A 27,039-nucleotide genomic window follows, 5' to 3' on the forward strand; every position below is an offset into this window, starting at 1 on the left:
CATACAATGAAAGCAACAGATTTAGATGGTGGAGTTTTTGATTTTGTGACTGACTGACACATTTTTGGCAGAAGAACATACTTATCTTCCTCAAGTTATCTGGACTGCTGAAACTCTGGTTAGCCCTTGCAATAACATGATTAAGATGCAATCATAGTCATGTCTGAAAGAGGGAAGTACAAAGGACCTATATGCTCAAGAGCACAGAGGCAGTATTTCTCCAAATGAATGAGAACTGAGTCTGTGCTCCCAGTTTAGAGGGTTTCCTCGATATTTGCCTTCTGCTGAGGAACCCACAGAGAAGAAGCACAGAAGACCAGAACGAGGAGGGAGAATATCTATTCTGATATTAAATAATAATGATAAAGGTCTGGTGCAGGCTGGGTTAGTAAAAAGGAGAGGGAAGAAAAAGGAGGACACTTCAGTAAAGGATATAATAGATGGAATTACTAGAATGCTGAAATGCTTTGGTACTGGTGACCAAAATCAACAGCTCCTTTGTTTATGATCTGGGAAAATGTAAATAAAAGAAGTGTGCTGAGCTGAGGAGAAGATGACCTGCAAGATTAACTGCATATTGTCTGTAATTGTCATTATAACCCAATAAGTACATTATTATCAGCTCAGACTTACTGACACTGAGGTAGTGTAAGCATTCTCTTTTCACTGCAAGCAACATCCAGGATAATAATAGAAAGACTTCTTGACTTAGGTGTATGTGTAAACACACAGAATGTGCACAACATTTAGACAGTTTAAGGTAAGCATACTGTACCTTGCTTTCTCAAGCACTGTCATTTTTTAGAAAAAAAGAAAGTGTAACACTTAACTCATAAAAATCCCCTTCAAAAGTTCCTGATGCAATGGTTGTTCTTTTCCATCTTTCGTTATCCTTGTGACAATCATAGTATGGAAGAATTAGGAACAAGACATCCAAATTGCAATGCCCAGTCGTCTGTAACAGACAGAAGTTTCATGCTCTACTCCTTAACCTTTTAAATAGTCTGGGGTTTTTCTGAGTGGCTGGTTGTTCCACCTTTTCTCTCCCAGGTTTTCAGGGCTGCACAAGGGGAGAACAGGACAGCCAGTCAGTCCAATTACAGCACATGGAGACTGCTGCTGTCTTTCATGAAGGGCATGAGTGAGGAATGAAAAAAAACTCATTTGTGTGACAAGAGTTTCAGACGAAAAAAAGAATGAGACTATATCAGCAGGTGCCTCTGAAGGTGGCCCGCACAAGAAGCAGGTGAGCCTCCATCTATTATTTCCACTGTATGGGGGAAAAGCATATCTCTGCATTCCTCTTTTGATGTACATTATGCAAATATCTTTCCTGAATAAAAATTTCTGCTCTTTGTACCCATAGGATCCTGACAGGCCTCCATGGAAAATCAGATTCTGTCTGCTAACTGTAGTACTGCCCTGTCTGTGGCATCCCTGCCACTGGAGATAGTCTTGCTGAGGGGTCAGCAAAGTGGACAAAACAGGGGGTGTGCCAATGCTTCAGCTGATGCAGTTCACAGCTTGGTGGTTGCAATTAATACACCAGACATGGATCAGAGCACCTGATGTATGGGCACACGTCCCTGCAGCTGGATGGGGTGATTATCTTTAAAACTACTACAAGTAGGTTTATGAGATAGTATCTGTCAGAGTGGTTATCATAGGTCTTGATAAAGTTCTTGTTGTCTACACAAGCAGGCCACCAACATGCCCTGGTACTGTCTGTTCCCAGCCCTCAAAGCAATAACCCAGTGGTAGTACCTCCTTTATGCTTGGTTGTTTTGTAGGGCTGTTTGCTTTGCAGGCTATTTTGTTGGATTCCATATGGAGACAACTTAGCAGATGATTTCCCCATCTAATTCAAGCAGGAAGACATCTGTTTCAAAGGGTAACTTAGAGCATTGGAGTCAGTAAGTGATGTATCTGATTTAGATGGCAAGTTTGACGCTTCAGTATTAAATACTACACCTCTACTGCAATTCCTTGAGCAAAGCATTTCCTTGCATGCCGGAGGTATATGTGCCTTTCGGGGTGGGTGTGAGGGTGAGAGCACATTCAGTTTGAATAGTTAATAGGCACAGCAGCCTTTATGACTGTTGCTCTGTATAGATTCTCTGCTGGGGGAAGCAAAATGGCAGGCACGGCATTGAAAGGACATGGAGGATTAGTCCAGGCTTGGGGAAAGAATTTTCTCTTTCAGGTTTCTGTTATCAGGGACTGATACCACTTGATGCAGACATTGCACTGGAAGGAACTTCAGAAAGTTGATGACTGCAACTTGAGTACTTCATCCATACCATCCAGACAAGGGCAGGCTTGCCTTTCAGCTCCAACAACGCAGAACTCATCTGTATCCAAAGATACTGCTCTCAGTGAACATAGACTCTTGAACAAAGCTGATCAGTAGGAGTAATTCCCATTTCCAAGATCCTATGCAGCTGCAGCTGTTTCTGGGTGGGTCACATGCTGATGATGATTTGCATGCAGCAGATAGTTAAGTACAGCTTGTAGAGACATGCTCTCCCAACAGCAACACAGTGGGTTGTGATGGACGTTCAGGAAAGGAGAAGCCACAAGATTTTTCCACCAGTGCACATCTTGACTAGACTTTGAAATGGGAAATCAAGAAAAGAATAGTATAAACATGATTTTTAGGAACTGGCAGGTCTTGACAGATGAAAATTTTTCTTGTGACTCTGGGCAATTCATTTTTGTGCATTGATTTTTGTTGTTTATGAGATAACATATATAACACAGAACATATTTTACTGGCTCTTCATAGTAGCTTATGGACCAAAGATATTCTAATAATGTCATAATTCAGTGTCATGGAAAAGCCAAAGCTAACAATGGTGGAAACAGTTATGCAAATCAAGCAGTATTTGGCCTCCAGCAAAACATCTGTAAATGATGTAGCAAGATCTGCAAGCTAATCACCTTTTACAAATAGAACTGTGTACTTAGTTCAGCTAAGGGGACAAATTTGGAGAAATCATTCTTTTAGCTGAGCTGCTCTGAGCTTATCTCAGGAGAGCTAAGTACAGACCATAACCATGTGCAGGCTGTGGATGGCCTGCATATTAAAGGAGAAACACAAAGTTCCCATAATTGGCCTACAGAATTTTTCACTCTTTCATCCTCCCTTGTTGCTACACGTCTTTCTTGCTTTTATTGAGTCATTATGTGATTTATAGAACAAATGCAACTGCATTTGCAGCACTGTATTTAGTGATTTTAAAAAAAAAAAGAAAAAGAAAGTAAACATTTACTTTTCCTGCCCACTTCTTTATCTGCAGGCGCCCCCAGGAGAAGAGATGTGGAAATCTAAAAGTCCTCCTGATACTATACTGCTTGTTGCTTCTTAGAAATGTTTCTCTAAATGGGATCAGCCATCACTTCCTATTAGTACAACCAGCCTTTTCAGTGATGACATTACACAACGCTCAACACTGTGATTACTTAGAGTCATAAGACTGGTCTTGTGAATACACTCCTGTGTCCTACTGCATTCTGGGGGGAGAGTGCTTTGCTTTGCAAAACTACTGCAAAGATTTGAAATCTCAAGTGGATATAGAATGGTATACAGCCGTTCTCATCTCTTTGCTATCCTCTCTGGCATTGTGCACCGTATCTTAATTTCTTCCAAGTCTACTTCTCATAGACACTATCTAGTTGGCCTTATTTTGCTTTCTTAATGGAGACTGCGATGCTGTTGTGAAGACTGACAGGACTTTTTCAGAAGAATCATATTAGGGCAGTGAGGACAGGTTGTAAATTTCAGCATCATTCCACTGACAAGGGAGTGAACTAAATTATAAACCATTGTGTTTGATCTGTGGTACTCCTCAATGCTTTCCATGGTTTACCCTTTCCAAAATCCTAGCAAGGTCTTTGTCACTCAAAAATCCCTGATGTAATGCTTCCAGATGAGTGTGTCTGTGAGGTGTTTGAGAAAGTATATTGCTCATAAATGATTGGAAAAGTAACAGAAGATCCAGCCAGATGGATGAGGCAGTGATGGACATTAGTCACAGAAAAATAAATCAGCAAGCACTGGATATAGGACTGAAGGAAAGAAATACCTGCCCTCTCTGGTGCCTACCATGGCATGGGCCTTTTCTGAGACCACAAGGAGACAGAGTATTTTATCTGCACTTACCGTCTTACATTAAGTCTTTGAGAAAGTGGCTTACTTCCATGCTGGTCCTCAGAGATTAAGTGTCTATCTACCCTTCCTGCACCACATATGAAGTACATTTCTTGTAGTCTCGCTTGGGCTGTGGTAAGAAGAGAAGGCAATGCTAGTGAAAGTTCACCTTCAAAATTTGGGCTGTTCCTACACCAGATATTGAGATCACTGCAGACAATGATGAGGAATTCAGGCTGAAGCCTGAATTATATTGAGCAGCATTCATTTTAAAACTTTGCATAAGAACAAAGCATTAGCTGGGGCAGGAGTTTCTTAAAATCCTGATGTGCCTGAGCTGTTTTAGTGGATTAACGGTAAGGTATTATCAGTGAAGCAGATGCCCTCAGTTTGACTTTTTTCTGGTCTCCTTTTCTTCCAGCTGGATGGAATTATGGAATGCTACCTAGGCAGAAACAATATGCTTGATGCCTTTTATGGAAGAATGGGTACAGATCTGCAAGTCACTAAAAAGTATGTATTCCTCCAGTGGCATTGAAATGCAGTCCCACATTGTGCTTCCTCTTTGCCCAGAGGAGAATTTTGCTCTTTGCAGAGATCTAGCAAGGATTTCAGCAAGTCTTTCAACAGCAGAACTGTGTAAGTGACAAGCTCTGGTAAGAAAAGATCCACCAAAGTAGGCTCATAACCACCACAGAACAAGAACTTTGTCAAGGAAATGAAAGAATTCCCCCAGGAAAAGAAACCCAAGCATCTAAATTCTTCTCTCATAATGAAACTTAACTATTACAGTTTTAACTTACAAGACCAGTGTTCTGATTTTGATGGGGGTTCCTCACTCTATATAAGCCTTTTTGAAAAATGAGAAAGCAGCCCCCTCCAGAACAGCCACATTCTAATCTCACTCTACAAGTCAGAGAGAGATCGAAGGAAGTCAGTGACCTAATGTGGATGTAAAGTCAGAGTGAGCAAAATAAGTCCAGCAGCAGCTAACTCAGCTCTGTGAATGCCTGTGTACACAATCACTATAGCGACCCCAAAAGGAAATATGTTTGAGGAGATCACAGAATACATGTGAAACCTTTCTCATAAAAGTTTAAATTAAGCATTGTGGTTCAGTCCCTTCAGCAAAACAAGTGCATTAGCACAGAAGAGAGCAGCTCTTAAAAGAGGTAGAGTATTCTCACCTCCCCCTTGTTCTTGTCCGCTCCCATGGTTGCGATCACCCTTCACCCCTTCAATACTTTCATGCTAATTTCTTTCTTAAGGGCAGCAAGGAAAATAAACAGTTGGTTTTAAGTCAACAAGAAGAAGAAGAAGAAAAGTAAAAATAAACCCTCAGGATATTGTTTAGTCATAAGCCCCAAGACAACAGTTTTTGGTGCACCTAGAATAGGAGAGTCTACATCTCCTGGAGTGGCAAATTTGCTCATTCTGTGAGGGGCTAAGATGACAATGCTGGGAGTACAGGAGTCAGGAAGTCCTCAGCCCAATTACTGCAGAATTCGTCCCATGGTCTGAATCTGTCTGCAGAAACTCCACATTTAAAGTTGGCCACTGTTGGCAACTGTGGTTGTGAGTTGGTTCGATTTCCAGGTGAACCTGCAAACCACACAGAGTATCTCCAGGCTGCTGCTGCCCAGAGTATCAGAGAGCCCCTCTGTGCTAGTGTGGGCCTGCAGATGTTTCCCACAGAGTGTTACTGCCTCGGGTCTTCAAAGTAGGATAATTATATTAAAAAAACAAACCTTGCCTCTAAGTATAACTTACTAGCTGGAGCTGAGTAACCCACCAATCTAGCTTTACTATTTTCCATTCCAGACTTACATAAGGCTGCAATATCTTGAAGCTCCCTCCACTGTCTCCCACCTCATATTTCTCTGTGTACAAAGAAACCACTCTCAGATGGTTTGCTTTCCTGAAAAGCCTTTTTTGACTAGCATGAGTGGAATTGATGCACAGAAAATTAGTTGGACTGTAATAACAGAGCAAACATAGATGCCTTTGATGGATTAAAAAAAAAAATTGTGTATTGTCAACTGCATCATTAAATGGCTCAGACTCTGGAATGAGTACACTCTCTTTAAATGATGATGTAGGTAATCATAGAAAATATCCTAGTTAATCGTGTAAGAGTGTACACGATTGTCCCTGAGCTAATACTTCAGAAGCAGTTAGCCATCCCTCATGACTTCAGGGTGGGATCAGGATCTGTTGTGCAGCAGGCAATATTGTGCAACAGCTCCTACCACTTCTCAGGGAAGCAACATTGAAGTACATGTGGTACACTTCTGTTGCCAAATGGGGATGTCTAGTGCCATTTCAGCCACTGTCTGGCTTGCACCTGCAGGCTTAGAGGGTCCCAGGTCTCCATAGGCCCTGTGTCAGATCTACCAGCTCCCTACAGATGTCATGGGTTGCATTGATTCCAACATGGACTATACAGCACCACAGAAAGTCCTGTGTTAAGCAACTGAAATGTGCCAAGGGTGCTGGGGCAGCTGAGGTGACACAAAACTGGTGATACCTACATCAGAACTAGAAGAAGATAGAAATGACAAATGCAAGAATGAGGAATGAGCTGGGGCTCAGGTGTTTGGTTAAGAGGATGCAGAGTACTGTATCCAGTACCCTGTCATAAGCTCTTGAATAATAGGAGAGTAATTAAATTATTAAATAATAGTTAAATAATCTTTTTTCATATTCTTTTTGCCATGTGATAAACGACAGATGATCCTTGTTTCTTTTCAAGGAAGATATTTAGTTTGGGGCTTCAACTGTTACTGCATGTCTGCAAAGTACAACATGGATTCTTTTACTCTTCTTACAAATAAGAGAGGGAGGACAGAGGAAACTGTTCCTTCTTCAAGTCTTCCATCTCTTTGCTCTTCGTCTGAGGCTGACTCTGAAAACCTAGTTAGAAAGAAAGCATGTCTGTCCTCCATTACACTTTTTTCTGCAGTTTGCACTAAAAGCATTAGGATAGGTACTTATCCCAGCCACCAAAACCACTGAGTCTCACTTTTTAATTTCTCTCTTGATTAGCTGATTTCTTTTTTAAACTAGAACCCTCCTCCCTCCTCCTCCGATATGTTTTTCCCCTTTTAAAAGTGTATCTGTTGCCCTAAGTGCAGCTGAAATGAGTGAACATGTTATGTGGTGCTTCAGGGAATTCCTGAAGGATTGACTCAATTCTTCTGGGATCTGCATTCTGAGAACTGAGAGCACAAGTGCTGCAAAACCTGTTTGTGAATCAAACCCAGACATTAATATATATTAATGTGTGTGTGTGTGTGTGTGTGTGTGTATGCATGCATGTGTGCATGTGTGTGTGTTAAGGGGGAAAAAATAAAGCTTGACTCAAAGAAAGAAAATCAGAGGCTGAAAAAAAAGACCTGGATCCTGAGGGTTTTGGGGTATGTTTTTTTTAAGTGAAAGCTAATGGAATCCAATATAACTGCTGAAACCTTGTCATCCTTGCTATCAGTGCGAGCCTTTGAATAAGCTAAATCCTTAATCAGTATAGCCTAAGACCCCAATGACTATGTGCAGAAGTGTTAGTCCAGATAAATCCTTGAAGGTTTCAAAGATTTGAAGAGCACTGGCACTTTTCTGTGTAGTGCCTGCCCTTTGTCCTTTTCTCCATGATGTCATTATTGAAGTTTTACACTCACTATGCATGGTGTAAGTTGACATTGACAGTTTCAGCACTTTCACACTGACTCTGGAGGATTGTTAGCTTTGAAGCTATTTGGCCTTGAGCAGTGAATTCTTTTTTTGAGCTCATACTGGCTTATAATATCTGAGAAGGTTTACATCAGTATAGCCCCAGCTTGAATTATGAGAGAAGGCTGGTTTCCAACTTGGAACTGATACCCACATGATAGAAATAGAGAACATTATACCATTTCAGATGGGCAGCAAAGTCAATGTTCCTGAATCCCCCTGGGATGCAACAATGAGCTTTCATTTTAACATCACAGTTAAAGCAACATCGGCAGCATGGCTTTTCTTGTAATCAGAACTCTGAAAAGCAGTTAGGCTTGGAAATGACTGTAAGAATATGCGATCTTCTGCCCTGTGATCTGTTTGTTATTAGGCTTTTTTGGAAACATCTGCATGGGGCCAGAGGCATACTTCATATCAGTGTAATTTAATTCAAGTATTTTATGAAAATAAAAATAAAATGCTGTGTGGTGATTTAGACACATTGAATATCAAAGCACACAAGCACTAACAAGCAACACAAAGAAAGTGAGCTGTTCAGACACTTACTCATATGAGTTGTCCCATGGAATTTTATCAAGAGGACACATACAAGCAAAGATGTAAAGGCTGGGTCCAAAGCCTAAGGCATTTGCGACCAGTTGGTGGTAGGTTTTAAGACTCCTCCAGCTCAAACCAAAGAGACTTTTCTACATGTCTAAGAACCTTTGAGCTGCGAGGACCCTGCACCTTATCAAGGATAAAGGGCTGTTTTAACAGGAAGAGCTGTGGGAGAGAAAATCTTCCAGGAGTTGTGAGCTGAGTCTGTATCTGTCCTTAACAAAATTTCCATCTTTTCATGCATTTCATGGTAAGGATAAAACATGATAGTAGGACATTCAACTATCTGAAAATTTCTAGCTCAGGAGGTGAGATGCCATCAGCTACCATCCTTGAATACAAATGACATCTAGAAGTTCAAAATACAGTGTTCCCTTTTGAAGTTCTAAACAGACCATACCAGAAATAAACCCAGATGAAAAACTGAAAGAGCAGGAAAGGAATTAAATCTGTTTTTTTCAGTATACCTCTTTCAGTCTTTTAATTAAGGATGAAAACAAAGTCACTGAATCAGGACAAAAGATTTTTTTCTCCACCTGTATGCATATTTAGCTTCAATCCTTTAGCCAGATATTGTGAGTAGTCACAGAGCTTATTTAAACTGTCTTGCATCTCATACATGGCCAGAAGCATAGTTATCTTGAGCTCTTCTCCCCAAATGTCTTGAATCGGTGAAAAACTTTGTTGGATTTTTAAACTGGCAATATTTGGCCATTGTTCATCCCAGAGCTATGCACAGAACACATAAAATTCTAGGGTTTGAGAAGGCACCAAAACCTCAACACAGCAACAGTTGCATGAATCATAGATAGCTCTTCCATTGAACTTTTGGTTGTGGTCCATGCTCTGCCCTCACATCCCAGCAATTGCCTTCCCCTTGCAGTCTGGATTCAGGCATGCAAAGTCTTGCAGCTCACCTGGTCCCTGTGTCCTCAACAGTGACACAAGTCTGTCTTGGGACTTCCCCACTTGAACTGGTGTCAAGTTCAACCAATGTATGCATGGGAATTACCACACTGGGTTGACACTGATTAGCAGTCTTCTGAGACAGGTACAACAGAGAGTCTTCTCAGTAAGAAGAGAGAAAGAAAGAGTTGCCAAAACACACATACCAGCCCTCTAAAAGAAAAGGTTCCTTCATTTCCTCTGATAAGTTCCACTAGCAGAAGCTAAGCAGGATGCATCCTCAGTTTCTATAACCTGCTTACCAAGATGTGTGGGCAGAGTTCCTTGTTCTCCTGAGCTTCAGTCTCTGGAGTTTTCACTTCTTTTTTGTCCAGAGGTCAATCTTCCTATATATTATTTAGACTTATAAGTTAAGGGATTCAGCTTTAATGACCAGTCTTAAAGGGCAACTCCATTTTCTTAGTTCTGAAAGGAAAAAAAAAATCCATATATTTTTCTGGTATTTCGCATGCTGTCTTGCAAGGACAAATGAATGAATGATATCAACAAACACGGGAGAAAAGGTATTTTACTTATTTTGGTCTCAGAAATCCACATGAAAGGTAATTATCTTACATTAATATATAGTCTGTGTGTTAGGTATTAAACTCTCATCAATAATATTTTACCTTCAATCAACTCAATCTCTGAAATTGCATAAAACTTCCATCAGTGAAAGAATGAAGAGAACTTAATTTACTGATTTTGCTGGCCTCTTTTCTACACAAGCTGTAAACTCCTGTGTAAGGTAATGGGACTTTCTGAAGGAAAAAATTAAATGAAATCTACTGCTGAAAATACTTTAAGCAAATTCCTCAGTCAATATAAAATGCCCTAATTCATTGAAATTAAGGGGCTAGTACTGAATTTCACCCATATAGGTAGGGTGGAGCAATTGCACTGAATTATTCTTCTATTGTGTACAATCTGTGGTACTTCTCTACCAGTGCTCTGGAGTCTGCTGGTGTTACTGTATTTATAAATTGCTTCTGGCTACCTATTCAGTAAGTCACCAGAAATGTAACAAAAATCAATATAAGAGAAAAAAATTCTTGTTGCCGCTATGATTTTCTTCTACTTATATATAGCCTGAAAAGTTCATAAGAAAACGACTTCTGAAGCTTCAAATTACAATTTTTCTTTTCCATTACCTACTTTCTCAACACATGGACACATTTTACTTTCAAGTAGAATCACTCTAAATCACAGTTTTAGTCTGCTTTTGGTTTACTGGTACTTTTGTGGGCACAAAATACTCTCATGTCTTTGTTCTGATGAGAACCATTGTTCTCATGTAGTAAGTGACAGTTCTTTGAGTGGTTTGGTTAAAACTTGTCTTAAAGTGGCCTGACTTGGCCCTACATGATTCTGGTCCAGGACCTGACTGCTGATTGTGAAAGGTTATATAAGGCAGGATAGTGTGTCAAAATCTCTGGTCAGGGTGAATATCCTCCTCTGGGTAGGTTAAAAATTAAAGTATTTGCCAGATAAGGACTTATTAATATGTATGTGTTGTTGTTGAGAGCTACAATAAGATTCCTATTGACTTTCCATGACAGCTGCTATATCATTTACTACCAAAACTCTTAGGCAGTTGCTCAGTGATTTCTCTCATCTCCTGATGAAATATTTTTGTACAGAACAGCAGACCCCAACATAACTATTTAATGCAGCATTCCCACAGATGGAGGGTGGGCAAATGGGTAAAAATGAAGAGTAGTGAACACTTCCTGGCTATCAGTGTGGATTGACACCACCCCAGACTTGTAAAAAAATACTTTTTCCCTAAAGCCCCAACCTTTCCTCAAAAGAGAGAGGCGTATTTATTTATTTAATTTTTCCCACAATACATTTGTAAATGGCAAAGCAGCATGAAAAATGGAATGGGGCAGACACTGACTGATGCAACTTTCTGAGGGTCTTGTATGCAGATTATTTGAGCTCTGGTGCATCTTTGGGAGACAGAAGACCAATCTGAAGTGGGTGTTTAACAATCAGCTGCCTTTGACTCCAAGCACAAAAAAAAATGAATGAGACTTAATTACCCTAGAGACAGAAAAAAGATGTGGATTAAATTCGAGGTTTTCATCGTCTTGCCATTTTTAACAGCCAAGTGGTAGGGGAGTGGGGCAGAAGACATCTGAAATATTTACAGAGTTTGGGAATAGCAAAGGGAGCAAGATAGGATAGAAGGTTAATGCCAAATTTAATATGGAAAAACTACTCTCTTCCTGTGACATATGCCTTTGGGATAATCTTGATAAATGCATGAGTATGATCAAAATGTCAGCCAGCCTTTCATTAGTTTCTATCTCCCCCTTGAATGCTCTTCTAAAGTCTAGAAGTTGCCTGCAAGAGTCTAGAAGTTGAGATTATCCAGATTACACACCTACAAGGGTAGTTTTTGGAGAGGGGCAGGAGACATTTCTAATATAATTCCCATTCACCTCTGTAACAGTAATGAGACATTTGAGCTTCTCACTGTGTGCATGTGCATATATATGGCCTGACACCCATCTCAGGATCATGCTACATAGAGGGTGCATGTTGATGCATCAACTTAATGACTGCAGAGCTGAACTTTTGGCTAGAAGGATTTTGGGGGGAGCATAATGTTTATTTATGGAAATTATGCCTCTGACTTTGCTTCTTTCCTAGTTAAGAATCCTGCTGGTTTATTCGATTCTGCAGCATGATTGCATAAGAATATTTAAGGATGCTTTAAAGTACTAGAAAAGACATAGTAAGAGGAAAACTTACCTAGGATCTTTGCAGACAGCCCTGACTGGTCCTTAGCTGACAGTCTTCAAATATTAGGGACTTCTCTGAGAGAGGATCTTCCTCTCCTGAGAGCAAACAGCCTCTTTCATTATTTGGCCTAAAAGGTGCCTCTGTGTTCTACTCTGACAATCCACCTGCCTTGCTTGGACATGGTTTATCTCATCATATACTAATTTCATTGCACTCTTAGGTTATACTTGAAGGGTATCAGAAAAAAAACAAGAGAAAACTTTTAAAGCAGGCTCCTTGTTAATACCATAGCAGTGGGAATTGGTTGCCTCTGCTTGCTGAACACAGATAGGTCACATACAGCCTTGCTGGGATACCTGAGGAGACATCCTTATTACTTCCCTCTACCTGCATGAAAGGCTTATGAAGGATCAGGTGTCAGATAAATGAATATTATAAGTTTGTCTCTAACAGCTTTGTAATATTTATAGTGCCAAATTCCTGAGGCTGCCTTATTCCAGCCTTATTCCCCTCAAAATCCGCACTGCAAAAATTAGCTTTAACACATCAATGGAGTAATGAAGCATACTTGGAACTGCCTAGCCGCTGCCCTCATCTATCAGTAAAAATTGTGTGGATGCTTTATAAAAACTGTCTTTTAAAGTTATAATAATAATGATGATGATAATTATTACTATAGTGTTATTTGTTGGTGTTTTGCATTGTAAGTCAGCTGGCCCCTGGATCAATGTATTGGTTACATGATAGAGATTTTTCAAAACAAAATTTAGATTCTTCTCACAAAGAGAGAGAGTCAGAGCGTGCCCAGTGGAGTTCCCTGGAACACAGACAAAAGCACAAAGGAATTACAGGACCAAAGGAAAGGGAGAAGATACCTGAGAAAGAATATAGAAGCTGAGTTTGCTGCAAATCTGTAGAGCAATATTTCGGCATTACAGACGATGGATAAGAAGATGAGAAGCTTAGAAAAAAGTTGTGGCAATGAATCTTGGAGCAAAGTGCGGAAGAAGGGGCCAAATATAAGCAAACTGTTGGTAGTAAAAGTGACCAAAACACAGTGGAATAGTAGTCTCTGGAGGAAACAGAGAAATTAGGGGAATGAAAACAAGAAATTGTACTTTGAGAAAAACAAAGTGGATACCTGCATATGTCTGCATATATCAAACAAAGGGGTGTACCTCTTCCTTATCTGTGTACACCCAAAAGCCAACAGTCCAAGCCAAAGCTTCTGTCAACATGGTTATTATACACAAGAAGTGATGGGTAGATGGGAGAGTGGGATGAGAGAGTTACAGTGCAACAGAACAAAAATACAGAGGGAATTTCTAAAGCCCAGGATCACATACTTCTCACAATAAAGCAAACAAGGCAACTGGCATAGTTCTATAGGGAAAATGACATCACTGCAGATTTTTAGGGATAATCATTTAACTGGATTAGCCCCAAAGTGCTGTGTCTAAAATCAGCATCCCTGTCTCTTTATGTACTCCAGATGAAACACATTAGCAGAAATATGGCAAGGGACATTCACAATGCACTGTTCTACATTATCAGCATTTTTTACAAATCTGCAATTAGTCTAAAGGGCCTGGGTAAATTAGGCCTCTTGATAAATGAAGCACCTAGACAGGTCTCAGATTTATTGGATCTAGCTGTCCTGCTGTCCAGAGCCTGTCGGCTAGGCTGTGGAACAGAGATGGTACAGTGGGAAAGTCTGTGAAGCCAACATACCTGCGAACTGCTGAGCAAATGGTGAAAAGCCCTGACTAGTGCTGCTGACTGATTAGATTTGAAAGTTTCTGCCAAGAATAGTGTATGTTTAGGGAAAATGAATGGATAAGTTAAAAGATTCTCTTCAAAATTAGGTATATATGTGTGAAATCCTTTTATATTATAATGACAGGGACACTTAGTGCCTGAGACAGAGATGAACAAATATGTACAATCAGAATGAATCAGAGAGAGGAGAGAGGAGAGAGAGAGAGAGAGAGAGAGAGAGTGACAGAGAGAGAGAGAGTGAGAGAGAGAGAAGGAGGGGGAGAGAGGGAGGGGAACACTTAGTGAAGATAAAGCTAGTATTTTTATACTGTACAAATTCTGGAGAAAAAAGGATGCAGTGTTATTAACTCTTCTCCTTCCCCTGATCCTAAACAAGTTTGTCTGTGAGGTGAGTATTTGCATTCCTGAAGGGAAGACTGGTAGTTTCTGTTACTTTTTGCCCCCAGAGTAATTTTAAAGAAAACAGTACACTGTGATAGGGCACTTTTGTTACATGCAGCTATTTGCTTACATACACAGCCTGCTCCTAGCTATTTTAATACCTCCCCAGAGCTACCTATCTAAAAGTTAGATAACTAGCTAACACAATAAAGTTGCTGTCACTGGGAAATAAAAATAGTCTGGAGGGAAGGAGATATAGGGAATGTCCAGAACATTCTTATTTATATCTTGAGATCATCTGCAATGATTTCCATCTACAGTGTGGCGACACCTGCCAACTCCTCTGCTGTTGCTCTTGCTGAACTCAGCTGAACAAGCCAGTTAGGATTTTCCAGCAGATGTTCAGATGTTTCTCTTCTCCCACTCTCTGTCTTTGTTGCCTTCTGTCTTTCCCTGTAGGACCCCAGGCTTGCAATTGTACCTAGTTTCTCAGAAACAGACCACATCCAAAGTTGCACTTATTACAGTGCTCAGATCAGCAGAGCTAATAATTGAGCATAAAGACACATTTTATATTGGTTGTGAAAAGCAGGGAAGAGCAGTAGAAGGAACTAAAATGTCTGGACCCTTTTGTTTCTGAAGGAAGTGCAGAGGGCTACCACTCTGTCTGATGGCTTCTTTGCTCCCTGATCACTCAGTTCTTTAGTAAACCCACATTGATTTCCCTGTCGATAGTGTTCCCTCCAATCACAAAGAAGCCGTCAGTGCCAAATAAATGGCCAAGTGTTTTCCAGCAGCTCACTTAGCTAATCCACCTTATAAAAAGCTGACTTTGCTGCTGCATCTCTCTCCTTTCAAATGAGTACACTCTATGTGATCTTAGAAGAAAGAAAGAAATCTCCTGTGCTTACCAGGGACCCAAATTCACACTGGAAGTGCACAGTGTATCCAATTACACTGCAGTTTGATCCTGCTACTTTTCAAGACCTTCTAAATTATGGAATTAAAATGGTTTAGTGGAAAAAAGGACTGGTGACACTAGCAGTGTTAAGAATTTAGAATGTGCCTTCTCATATATTAAAAAAGGCTCTTTGAATATCATCAAAGAGATTTAAGAATTTTTATTCCTTTTTAAAGCTGTTTTAAAACTGATTAGGCTTTTTAGAATATGTCTCTTACTGTCTCTGTTTCCCACTGCCTTTTCTCCCAAGTCTTCCCTCCTGCTGATTAATCAAACTTTTCTTTGTTAACATAGGGCACTTCTGCCAAAATATTATCATTTTGCCAAAGAATGAAGCAGGCAGCCCAGCACTGAGACCTGGCACTGTTTTGTGTTAAGGTCTCCTAAACGCTGTAGGTGTAAAATGACTAGAGAGAATCAGCACTTTTCCAACTACTTAATCTTTCCAACAACAACAAAAGCGCCTGACACTATTCTCATGGAAATAAAAAATTAAAAAAAAAAATAAAAAAAAAAAGAATGGGGAAAACACAGAGGGAAGCTAAAAGTTCTGATGTCCTGTGCACTTGAAAATCATATGTTGAGGCTGAGGGCATTTGCATCCATGCATCCTAGCCTATGCTGCACCACTGTGAAAATGTTGATATTCACCATTTGAAAGTAATTAGCGGGGCTGTTGTCCTTAAAGTATTCCCTATGTTGAAAATGCTTACAATAATAAACACTAATTTGCTTTCAAAAGGCGAACTGGAACCACTGCATCTGGGTGGTGCTTCACAAGTGAGCACAAAGGCAGATGTATCTGTGGGTGTAGAGATATATATGGATGTGTGTGTATGCATGTTTGTGTGTGCATATGCGCAGATGTGAGTCTAGCATAAAACACACAAATATGCCTGCCAGAAACAGAAACTTTCTGCATATGTTATCCCCGTCCAGGAAAGAAAATCAGAGATAAGGTGATTTACAAAGGGCTAAAGAGACAGAAAAGCTGACAGGCTATCCTACGGTATCTGAAGGGAAGAAAGCACAGTCTTGTGGTTCAGGCACAGAACTGCATATGGCCAGCTCTACATGCTGGGACCAGTCTTGCCAGAACAAGTCCCCTTCAGGAGACAACCTGTCTGTCAGGGACATTCACCAATACACTGGGACTGTGACAGAGGGGTTTTCAGCAGCCTTGACCATCATCAGGAGGAGAGCTGAAGAGATGCCCGATTTTTTTCACACTCTAGGATGTGAAGCTGGGCAATGAAAAATAAAGTATCTAAACTTAGTAGTGCTTCTTTAATGGTCTAGCTGATGACCTTTTTCCACCATAGAAGATCTCCTGAGGGTAGCACTGAGGCTCTGTTCATAAATGCTTATCAAATGTATTGACATTCTCAGCTGCTCTGAGCTAAGTTGCAAAATGTTCTCACTCCACGAGGGACGGGTTGCTAACAAGCCCGTATCTCTTCTCACACCAGTGTAAATCAGAAGCAACACCAAAACAGTCAACGTAAGCCATGCTGTCATCAAATTGGAATGAGAAAGGGAAAAATCATGCCTGATTCTGCTTGTCAGTTTACAGCTAAGTTGGAAATCACATGCTTGGCTGTAATTGAACAGTTCTAAATGAAACAGAACTTCAGTTCAGCTTATTCAAACCCCACAGTAAAAATTAACCTAGCCCGCACTGTCAGCAATAATCAGGTAAAATCCTGTGGGACTAGAAAGTTGCAGATGGAAAAAAAAACCAAGAAACATCTTCCCAGTGAGGACGGTATTACCCTTTCTGAAGCATCAGAATCTGGGATCAGAGCTCACCCTCAGGACTCTAGCTCCCAGAAACATACAGCCCTTGAACAATTCTTCCACTGCTCTGTAAAATCCAGGGCAAGATATGCTGTGCCTGTCTCTGGCAGCTGTGCTAGGCCAAACAATGAGTACTTTAGAAAATCATGCTCACATCTGTGAATAATAATTGGAACATGTCCCCACAGATTGGGGATGGCTCTCCAGCACAACGTCTCTCTGCAGGGAGGCTTTCAGTTTCCTGCAGTGAGAGAACAAGTGGGAGGTCCTCAACTCCTGGAAGACCCATTTTTGGAGATCCCAGCTTGCTCTGGTTTGGCAGGAGAGGAGGAGGCCATGAGCCCTCTGGGTTGGCAGGGCTGATTCTGAGTGGATTTTCAGAGCTCTGCTGAGTCTTGGAGCTGCACCATGCAGATAGCTCTGCCATACAGAAACAGAAATTCAGGCAGGAGTCACCGAAGGACACACACCCTGCCTGGTGGTATGCTCTCCAGCTGTAGCATGTGTCCTCCCCCTGCAGAAGGCATCTGGGGCCCACAGGCCCACTGCCACCCCAAGCAAGGCACGGCTCTGGCATGACCTCATGGGGAGTGCGTCATTTGTGTGACAGCAAAGGACGAGCAACCCTTCTCCCTTTCAATGTGTGAGTACTCCAACACCTTAGCTTGCACCTGGTCAGGTTTAGGTTATCTACAGGGAAAATTTCTTCACTGTCAGGGTGGCTGGGCACTGGAACAGGCTACCTAGGAAAGTGATGGAATCACTATCCCTGGAAGTGTTCAAAAGGCATATGACACTTGGGGAAATGGTTTAGTCGTGAACATGGCAGTGTTAGGTTACCAGGTGGAGTCAGTGATCTCAGAGATCTTTTCCAACATTAACAATTCCATGACTATGTGGTCCTATTTACTTCCAACTGTGTTTGGAATGTGAATTCTGTGGGAAAAGAATGAGATACTACTAATTTTTTGGTAAGAAGGAATCCTTAGAAATAGTAAAGTGACCAACTGTGCATTCCTCTGATGTTGTCACTGTCCCTACAAAACCTACTTGCCTCCCTCCCTCTTGGCCTCTCTACACCTTTACATTGCTGGCAATGACTTTAGACACTAGAGCTGACAGAGTCTTTGTATTTCCCCCATTTAAAGTACTGTAAAACATGACTGAACAGGGAATATCAGAGGCTGTTAAACATGCTTTAAAAGTTCTTTAATTTGATGTATCATGATAACTGCACTTTAATAAAAGCAATCTCTGGTCTTAATAGCCATACAATAAACTGTTATTTATATGAGTCAACGTGCCTGGCTGAGCCTTCCAGGTGTGCCCCAGACTTTGAATCATCGGAGCAATCCAGAGGGAGGACGTTGTCTGACAGAACCCAAACAAGGCTTATAAACAGGTGCCATTTTGCCTAGCCGCATCTAGGGGTATGCTGGCTATATTAAGCGCCTGGCACAACATGGCACTTTCAGTGCTTTGATTTATTTCAGTATTACATTTAATTGTTTCCTTCTTGCCGAAGCTTTAACATGCAATGCTTGTAAATATAACCTGCGCCCTCCATATGGCATGCTGGTTTTCCATTTTCAAATGCAATCGTCCTGGAATAATGACTGCAGTATAACTCAATTTGAGTTCTGCTGCTGGGGACTTTATTACATAATGCTTTCTAATTGACCCTCATAGTTTAATAAGACAGAACATTTCGCCAGAACATTGACAAAAGTTATTAATTTTCACTTCAGCAGAGACCAGTGTCCCAATTAAATCCCATGATAATGCCTGACTGACTGACTGACCTCATTATGGCTAATGCTTATTAGTCCTGCAGAGAGGATAACATCACACACTGTTAAAATGGCTAAATGAGCACATACAAATATTCAGCATGATTATAATTTACATACATGACTAATTTTACTCCACCAGTCCTTGTCTGGTGAAACTAATGTTGTAAACTCCTGTCATACAACAAGATAGCCTCTGAGAATTTTGAATCTATCATAAAAACAGACCTGAAGTGTTTTAAAAGAAAAAAACACACAGTTAAATCCTGCCTACTTTCTTGAAAAACAGTTATAAGTACTCATATGATGTGTACTTCTACTGGTAATGCGCTGATGCATGCTCCTTTTTAAAAAGTAATTACTTCATTTTCTTTAATTAACTAAAACAATGGCTAAGATCAAACTTTTCTGAAAGCATTTTTACTTGCTTTACTGTTTAACTGCCCTTCCTTGTGAAGGGCTGTGCTTTACATTTTCTTAGGAGATGTTAAAATGTAGTGTACATAGCAATTCTGCATTTATCAGAACCTTTCCCTCTGCCTCTTTTAACAGTTTCTCTCCAGGAAATCACTTAAGCTAAAATCCTTTATTAATATGTTATAAACTATAGAAAACATAAGTTTCAAAAAAGCCACCCCCTTGACAGAGCCCTTCTGAAAGAATGGCTGCATTTTTAATGTGCTTTTAAGAAGAGGTAGGGGAGGTGAGTACGGTGTAAAGAGTTCTAACACCCTTTCACTATGGTTTCAAGTTGTTATAAATACATACGTCTCATGATATGAAGCATGTACCAATACTCCATCTTCAAGATTTTCTGAGGGTTTATTGCATCCTTTTCCCAGAGGACTCTATATTTGACAAAGAACAACAGTGAAGGGCTGTCTCCCAGGATTTGGTTTGTTCAGAGGCAGGGCAGTGTGAACCTTCAGAAAAGAAATTGACAAGACAGGACAAGACTCACAGATGCTGGTAGATGAAGATAAATAGCAACACCCACTACCACACATACACATACACAGATATGCAATCTCACCAGGGCCAGGTGATGGCCTTGATTTTCAGGTTAACAAGGTTAACTTTTCTCAGACACACCTCAATGACACCACAGTCTATGTCCCCTTGCCTTTCAGTAAGATTTATCCTGTAATAGTGTGGCCTCTTTGAAAAAGGTTTTTCTGAGCCTGGTGAGCATTGGCTCAGAGCTCCTCCTTCTTCAAAATAATCATAAAAGCATAGCCAAGGTCAGCCAGAGAAGTCGCTGCCACTGCATAAAGGCTGCATGCATGAGAACGGCTGCCAGGGAAGAGTCCCTTTATTATATCAATTTCTTCCTCCTTTTTTTTCAGACATATCATTTTCATTCATAAATCCCCTAACTCAGGAGACTGGGTTGAGTCTTTCAGCCTTGTTTTCAACTACATTTTCTGTGTTCATTGCTTGCAGTCATATGCCTCACACTGATGCCTTCAATATGCTTCTTGCTCAATCCCCATCTTAATCACATTTCATCTTCTGTCATTACACCTCGGAAAGGAATATAGCTGACATTGACTGTAAAAATGAAGTGCAAACACAGCAGAAAAATAACTCTCAGACATATACAATGGATGTTTGCATCGTTACAACCGAGCAAAGAATTTGGCCCAGCATGTTTGTAAATAAAACCTGGAAAGTGCTGAGAGATGTTAATTAAGTTGATAGTGTATTCTTAATTTAAAAATAAGTACTTGGTTTTTGTCATTTAACTGTCATGTTTCATTTCCAGTACTGTGTTATGTTCACTAACAACGTGATGAGACATAACATAGCATGATCCTTCACTATGTAAAATAAGCCAAGCAATTCAGAATGCATTAAAGAAACATCTGATCACACCATGGATTATGTAAACAATTACTCCAAACAGAAAATAAGATACTGTAAAACAGACCTTCAATCCTGGTGAAAGGGAAGGGAAGGTGTGGGAAGGTGTGGGAAGCACTGGTGTGGGAAGGGAAGGTGCGGGAAGGGAAGGTGCGGGAAGGGAAGGTGCGGGAAGGGAAGGTGCAGGAAGGGAAGGAAGATATGCAAGCAGCTGGAAAATAGAGAAATAGATAATAAAAGTTCAGGGGAGAAAACACTGATGAAAAATGAATGTCCATGAATAATGGTCAGGTAAAGGCCTTGTATTCTTTAGATAATGCTGGGACAGACAAGCAGGTCTTGTGTTCAGGAAGGTTAGAAAAAGGAAAAGAGGAGGGGAAATAATATGAAGTTTGTTCATTTTCAATATCTCAGAAGTTAAAATGCTACACTGTGGAATCAAGTGAAAAGGAAGTCAAGGAATTTCTAATAGAAGACTTCTTCATCTGGGATCAGTCAACTATTACAGTCCAGTCAGATCATGGTGGGAGCCATGTGGGCAGAATGTGGCTGTTAGTAACAACAGCAACTCAGAAAGGAAGACTTTTGTCCATTTACTTTAGAACAATAAAGAAGTGCATAAAGGTCACAAACCAGTCATGGGAGTTGAACCTAAATAACTTCTTCCTTATTAGTTCACTCTCAGCCTCTAGGGATGCTTTCAGCTCTCCTAGAAGTGTTTTCCCTCTGGTTCTTGTCACTCACAAAGCCTTTTTTAAACACCTATTCTGAGGAAACTGCTTGATGCTTCCATTTATACTGTATAGACTGACAACACAAGCTTTACCACTCAGTGTGCTTCATTTTTCTACTCTTCCCTCACCTCTGCAAGCACTTGCTTGATGCATGAAATCATGGGATGAATCTTTTAAGTTTAGTGCTTTCTATGAAGATTGCAGTTCCTTTTAAATACATGTAACTGGAGGCCACTGCAAGAATTGCTGTCTGAAGCTGATTTTGCTGTAGTGGATGTAAACAGTCTGACCTGAACATCACCTGAACTGGATAAGAGTGTAAAAGAGAAGAGGGATGGTGTGTCACTTTTAAGCAGCATATGTGGGGATGAAGAAGAAAAGGAGGAAGGTAGTACTGCCTGCAGGCTGAACACTGACTATGCAAGAATTCTGTCTACAAATTACTGGAAGAGAAAATGGAATAAGAAGGAAAAGCAGTGCTTCCTTTCAAAATTGTTTGCACTGTGAAATTAAAAAAGAAGCTCTGGTAACAGAAAAATCGCCTCCCTTCTGCCACCTTTGGTGTGCAAAGTGGTACATACAGATAGTAATGCTGTGCTACAGGTCAAGTAAAGATTAATCTATCCCACTGAAACTGTAAGGAGAGTCTGGGTAGGCAGTAAGTAATCATTGCATTTGGAAGTGGTCCAGAATGCAGGGGTTAATGCACCCATTCTTGCAAAATATATTGTAAGACCTTTAATGAGCTGAGTGGTCAGTATCAAATCTTGGAAAGGTGTCTAAATGCTCTCCTGACATCATTCTGGGCTGTGGTTCAGCATGGACTATGGATGAGGGAAGGGAGAGAAAAAAACAAAAATGCCACCTACAGTACTGAGTTGCCAACACCTAATAAAGAACAAGGAAATGAAAAACTAATCAAAGATGAAGAAAGAGCATGTGAAAAATTTAAAAGATCAAGTCCAGGGTGGACTATAGAAAGGACTGGAAGGAGTGGAAAGGAATGGAAATAATGGAGGAAGGAAAACAAAATTAAAAAATTAAATCAGAAGAATGGAAAATATCTTGCTATTTATATAAAGATTAATAACACTTTAAAAACTAACCAATGAACCAAAACAAAACATACACAGAAACAAAATAAAACAACACACAGAAAAAACCCACACAAAAAGGAAACAAACAACACACCCATAAAAATACAGGGATAAAAGAAAGAAGAGATAGTTGGCCTCCAAAATCTGGCAGGAGTAATTTATTGACAGAAGAAGACTTCACTGTGGAAGGGAGAGGGAGAGAGAAAGAGAGGGAGAGAGAGAGAAAGAGAGAAATTAAATTAATTCTTCCCCACTGTGTTCACAAAGGAAGAGGGGAGACAAATGCCAGGACCAGACATAAATTTCCCTGGGGTAGAAGACAAAATATTGAAGAAAATCAGGATCATGTCAGACCAGGTGATTGAGAAATTAGAACTTCTGAAGACTGACAAAGCTTTACAGTCAGATTATTTCCAACAAAAAACAGTGAATGAAGGATGGGGTAAAGAAATGAAGGAAATCTTTAGATTGTGTTTTGATTCAGCAAACCTGGGGTAAAATGGTTCACAGAAAGTTCAGGAACTGTTGAACCAAGTATCTCAGGAACTGCAGGATCAGCATTTCATATTGACTGTGACTCCATCCTAGAGGGACAGAAAAGAGAGGTGACTTAAAAGGTTTTCCTCGTAAATGCAGAGCCCACCGTCTGCCTGTTTGCTCACTTTTATGTACCTGGCACTTGAGATCTGCTGGCAGCCATTTCAGTGTGGCTCCAGTGGCAGGGTGGGCCACTAACTTCACATTTAGGGTGTCAGGAAGAACTGTGTTCCCTCTACCCTTTAAATCAACATTGTAAATGTGTCAACATCACCCATAGGAAGCATTAGAAAGTGCTATTTTAAAGTGTTTAGAAGGCAGCTTGGATTTTTTCCATTTGAGCTTTGTGTAAACAAGGGTTTTCTACAACCTGGGGCTCCTGTGAGAGGCACCCAGCCATCACAATGAGAAAATACATGCTGGAAAATACACAGCAAATCCAGAACCAGTGAAGAATGTTGTATTTGCCATGTATGCATCTAGATTAAATTCAGCAGTAAAACAGTAGCCAAAACTTGCTAGAAAATAGTTGTAATGGGACACAGGTCATGCCATATTTTGGCATTTAGTGTTTGTAACATTCTGTGCTGAAGGAAAAGAACGGTGTGGAACAGCCTTGTGTGACTGAGAAGGTATCAGATTTAAAGAGATGGAGTAAATTAGAGATTGTAAGGAAGCTTTGATTACTCACAACTATTCAGAAAATTACACTCTAGTTATTTGTTTGGCTGTTGCTTATGTCACCAGTATGTTTGCTTGGGTCTAAAAGACTTGCACACAAGAATCCGAAGCTGAAGTTAATGGGACTGACATGCTGCAAGAGACTAGATAATTAATACCAGGGGTTTGGGTGGAGCAGGACAAGACTGCTCCACTCATTTGTTTTGTCCTGTTCATTTATTACCCATTGTATGAAACAGCTGTAATATTTTAGTGGCATGTAAACAAGATTTCTGCCAATTAATTGCAAAGAATCTCACACCGCTGATTATTGCTCTGTGTCTTAGTCTGCAAGGTCTGCCACACCATCTTAAGGAGTAGATGCTGTTCATGGCTTTGTTTGGGGATAAGAAAATATCCCAGCCTTATGGTCTGAGTAACTGTGAAGTTTCCACTTTGCCAGGGCACTCAAAATTCCTGATATTATAAGATTTCAGTAAATTCTTTTGGCACATTTAATTATTTTTTATGTAAAAGGCAATATAAATATTGTTTGTGGCAGTGCAAAGTCTCACACAGTGGATTCCTATTACAGCTACAAGAGCCTTTTTATTTTTTGTCTCATTTCAGTAGAGTTGTTATGAAATGTCTAGAACCCATTGGAATGACAGTGTCTAAGTATTTAACAAAATCTCTTAAGATCAGTTTTTTCTAACCTGGATTATTATACAGGGCTTTCATCTTGCACAGATAAGTAGTTGCCTGCACAACAACCAAATTGCCTTATGTAAATCTCCAAATAGCTGGTGAGTTTCTCTCTCTGCACATTACCTATGCATGCAAATAAGTCTTTTGAGAATAGCTCCATTTTAACTTCTCCATATACATATATATATATTCAAGAACAGTAAGATTCTTGCTCATATTATCTAAAAATGATGATCAAATATTAAAAGTTACAGGATTAATTTTTTTTCCTTTACAAACACAACCAAAGACTGAGATTTGTGTATAGAACTGTATATCACTTTCACTGGAAACAGGAAGCTTCAGAAGGAACTGCTGCCAACAGGACAACAAAGCTCATGATTTTAACCTTTGCCCTGTAGTCTGTAAGTCAGAGATCAAAGTTCTCTAGTTCCAAAGTTGTTTGCATACAGCCATTCAACACAACACGTGCTTTCAAGGAATTTCTTTGTAAATACAATTATAATGTGCAAAACCCAGCAAAACAAAACTGTCACGTATGTTCATGATGATTGAAGGTTAAAATCATAGGTCACTCTCAGTTTCAGTTTCCTGGGGTTTGGGTTTGCTCTCTCAGATAATAAAAATTGTGCTTTGCAGAGCAAAGTGTGCAATAAATAAATTTAGAAGAAAGTTTAATTGGTCGTTTCTGGGAGAATGTGGAAGTACTTATGCTATGCAGAAACTTGATATGATTGTATTAATGTCTGCACAAAAGAGGAATCTTTTTGTTACTTTCACCTATGGTAGGAAAGTTTGTATTACTCCAGTACAGGTTCAAGAGCACTAGGCACAAAAATGTTGTGTTAGCTCTTAGCAAATCTTTTGCACTGGTGAAGATTTCTGTCACTGTTTTTGGTAGTGACTTAAAGCTCATTAAACTTACACTGCTAGTTTAGTGCAGACAAATGTAGTAGGTAGCTTTTCACCCATCACCTTTAAAAGTGGATTGAATGCACTGTGTTGTGTGACCAGAGAGAACAGTGCTGACAAGGACCCACAACTGCCGCCTGTATTTTTACTGCTTGATTATCAGCAGAGCTGTTTGGAGCCTGATGTCTCTTCTGAAGAACAGCAGCTCTAAAAGTGCACCACATCATTCATGATGACATAGACAGTGAATGCCTATTGCCAAAGCAGTGTCCTGAAGGAGGACACAAAACACTGGGGGTTTTTTTGTACCTTCAGTGTCAACGAGCAGATTGTGCTTCTCCATGATGTTAATCTAATTTGAGAAAACAGATTGTTCTAAACATCTTGTCATTGCTTATAGTGCTGTAAGCATAAATGGGCTATATTTTCAGAATGCAATTTGCAAGAACCTCAGTTTGTGTGTTTAAAATTGTGCAAGATTTGCAATAAAGTGCAAAGACAGTTGTTTTGCACTTGTTCCAGGGCCAGAGGGACTGGTGAAAAAAAGTATTCTCCAAATCTTAAATTTGAACTATACCTTTCAAGAATAAAAACTTAAAAATAATGTGTTTTTTCTAGATTTGTTTTTTTTTTTTTTCTGCAAAGAATAATTTATCAAAGATTTTAACATGGGAAAGAGTAGACCGAGTTTTCTTCTTCAGATAAATAAAAAACTATCCAAATTCTAATATACTTTTGCTTTTCTTCAAAAATTGCTACTAGAGGTTTCATTTCCTAATAAGTATTTTGTTCACCGTGTCTGTTCACTAGATGTGGATTTTGCAAAGTTTTTAAATTTTTGCATATCTTACCCGCTCATAAAATACAGCACATTCCTATTTAGCACTGGAATAAAAAGTACTTAAATACCAAAAGAAGCTCTGGTATTTCTGGCCACAAGTTCAGCTATGAAGTCTATGAAATCTTCCAGGGAAACCTATCCCAGCTAAATATCCAGCCAGTTCTGCAGACTCAACAGATGTGGATGGTTCAAATAAGCATCTGGACTTTTGATGTTTACATAAAACGGAATGTTGGTTTTCTGAGGTTCCCCAGATCTAGAGACCTCCCTGCACCTACTGTCAAATTCTGTCTGAAACCTGAACCATTTGTGACTAACCAGTATCAACTGTCTGAACCAAACCCGGGGACAGAAACCATCTCTGTCATAAAGCCTTTTCAGGGTGTTCAAGTCATGAGGCAAGCCTAGCATTTTGGCTACATCTCTGATTGCTATCAGGGGCTAACACTTCAGCTGGGACAGATGACCATTACACCATTGACTTACTAGATTTCTGGATTGCTTTGAAGTGAATTTATCACTTACTGAATAACAATACCCTCACAAACAAATTTTGGAAAGGAAAAAAAAAAAGAAAAAGAGAGCTCTTTAGTTGTATTACCAGGCTCTGGATTCAATTAATTTGTTAGAGTTGAGAAAAGCCCTTTTCTTTTTTAAACCAGACATTTATTTTTAACAAGGGATGAAATCATTGGAGAACAAAAACTGAGACATCTGTTGTTTTATATCTGTTTATTGTAAGTGCTTAAATGTGAGTTCGGTTTCACACAGTTTTGACATTGTTGCTTCATTAATAATGATTACGTA

Source organism: Pseudopodoces humilis, chromosome 4 (genome assembly GCF_049639895.1).
Source record: "Pseudopodoces humilis isolate 2021_Gansu_Grassland_sample_001 chromosome 4, ASM4963989v1, whole genome shotgun sequence".
Taxonomy (NCBI): Eukaryota; Metazoa; Chordata; class Aves; order Passeriformes; family Paridae; genus Pseudopodoces; species Pseudopodoces humilis.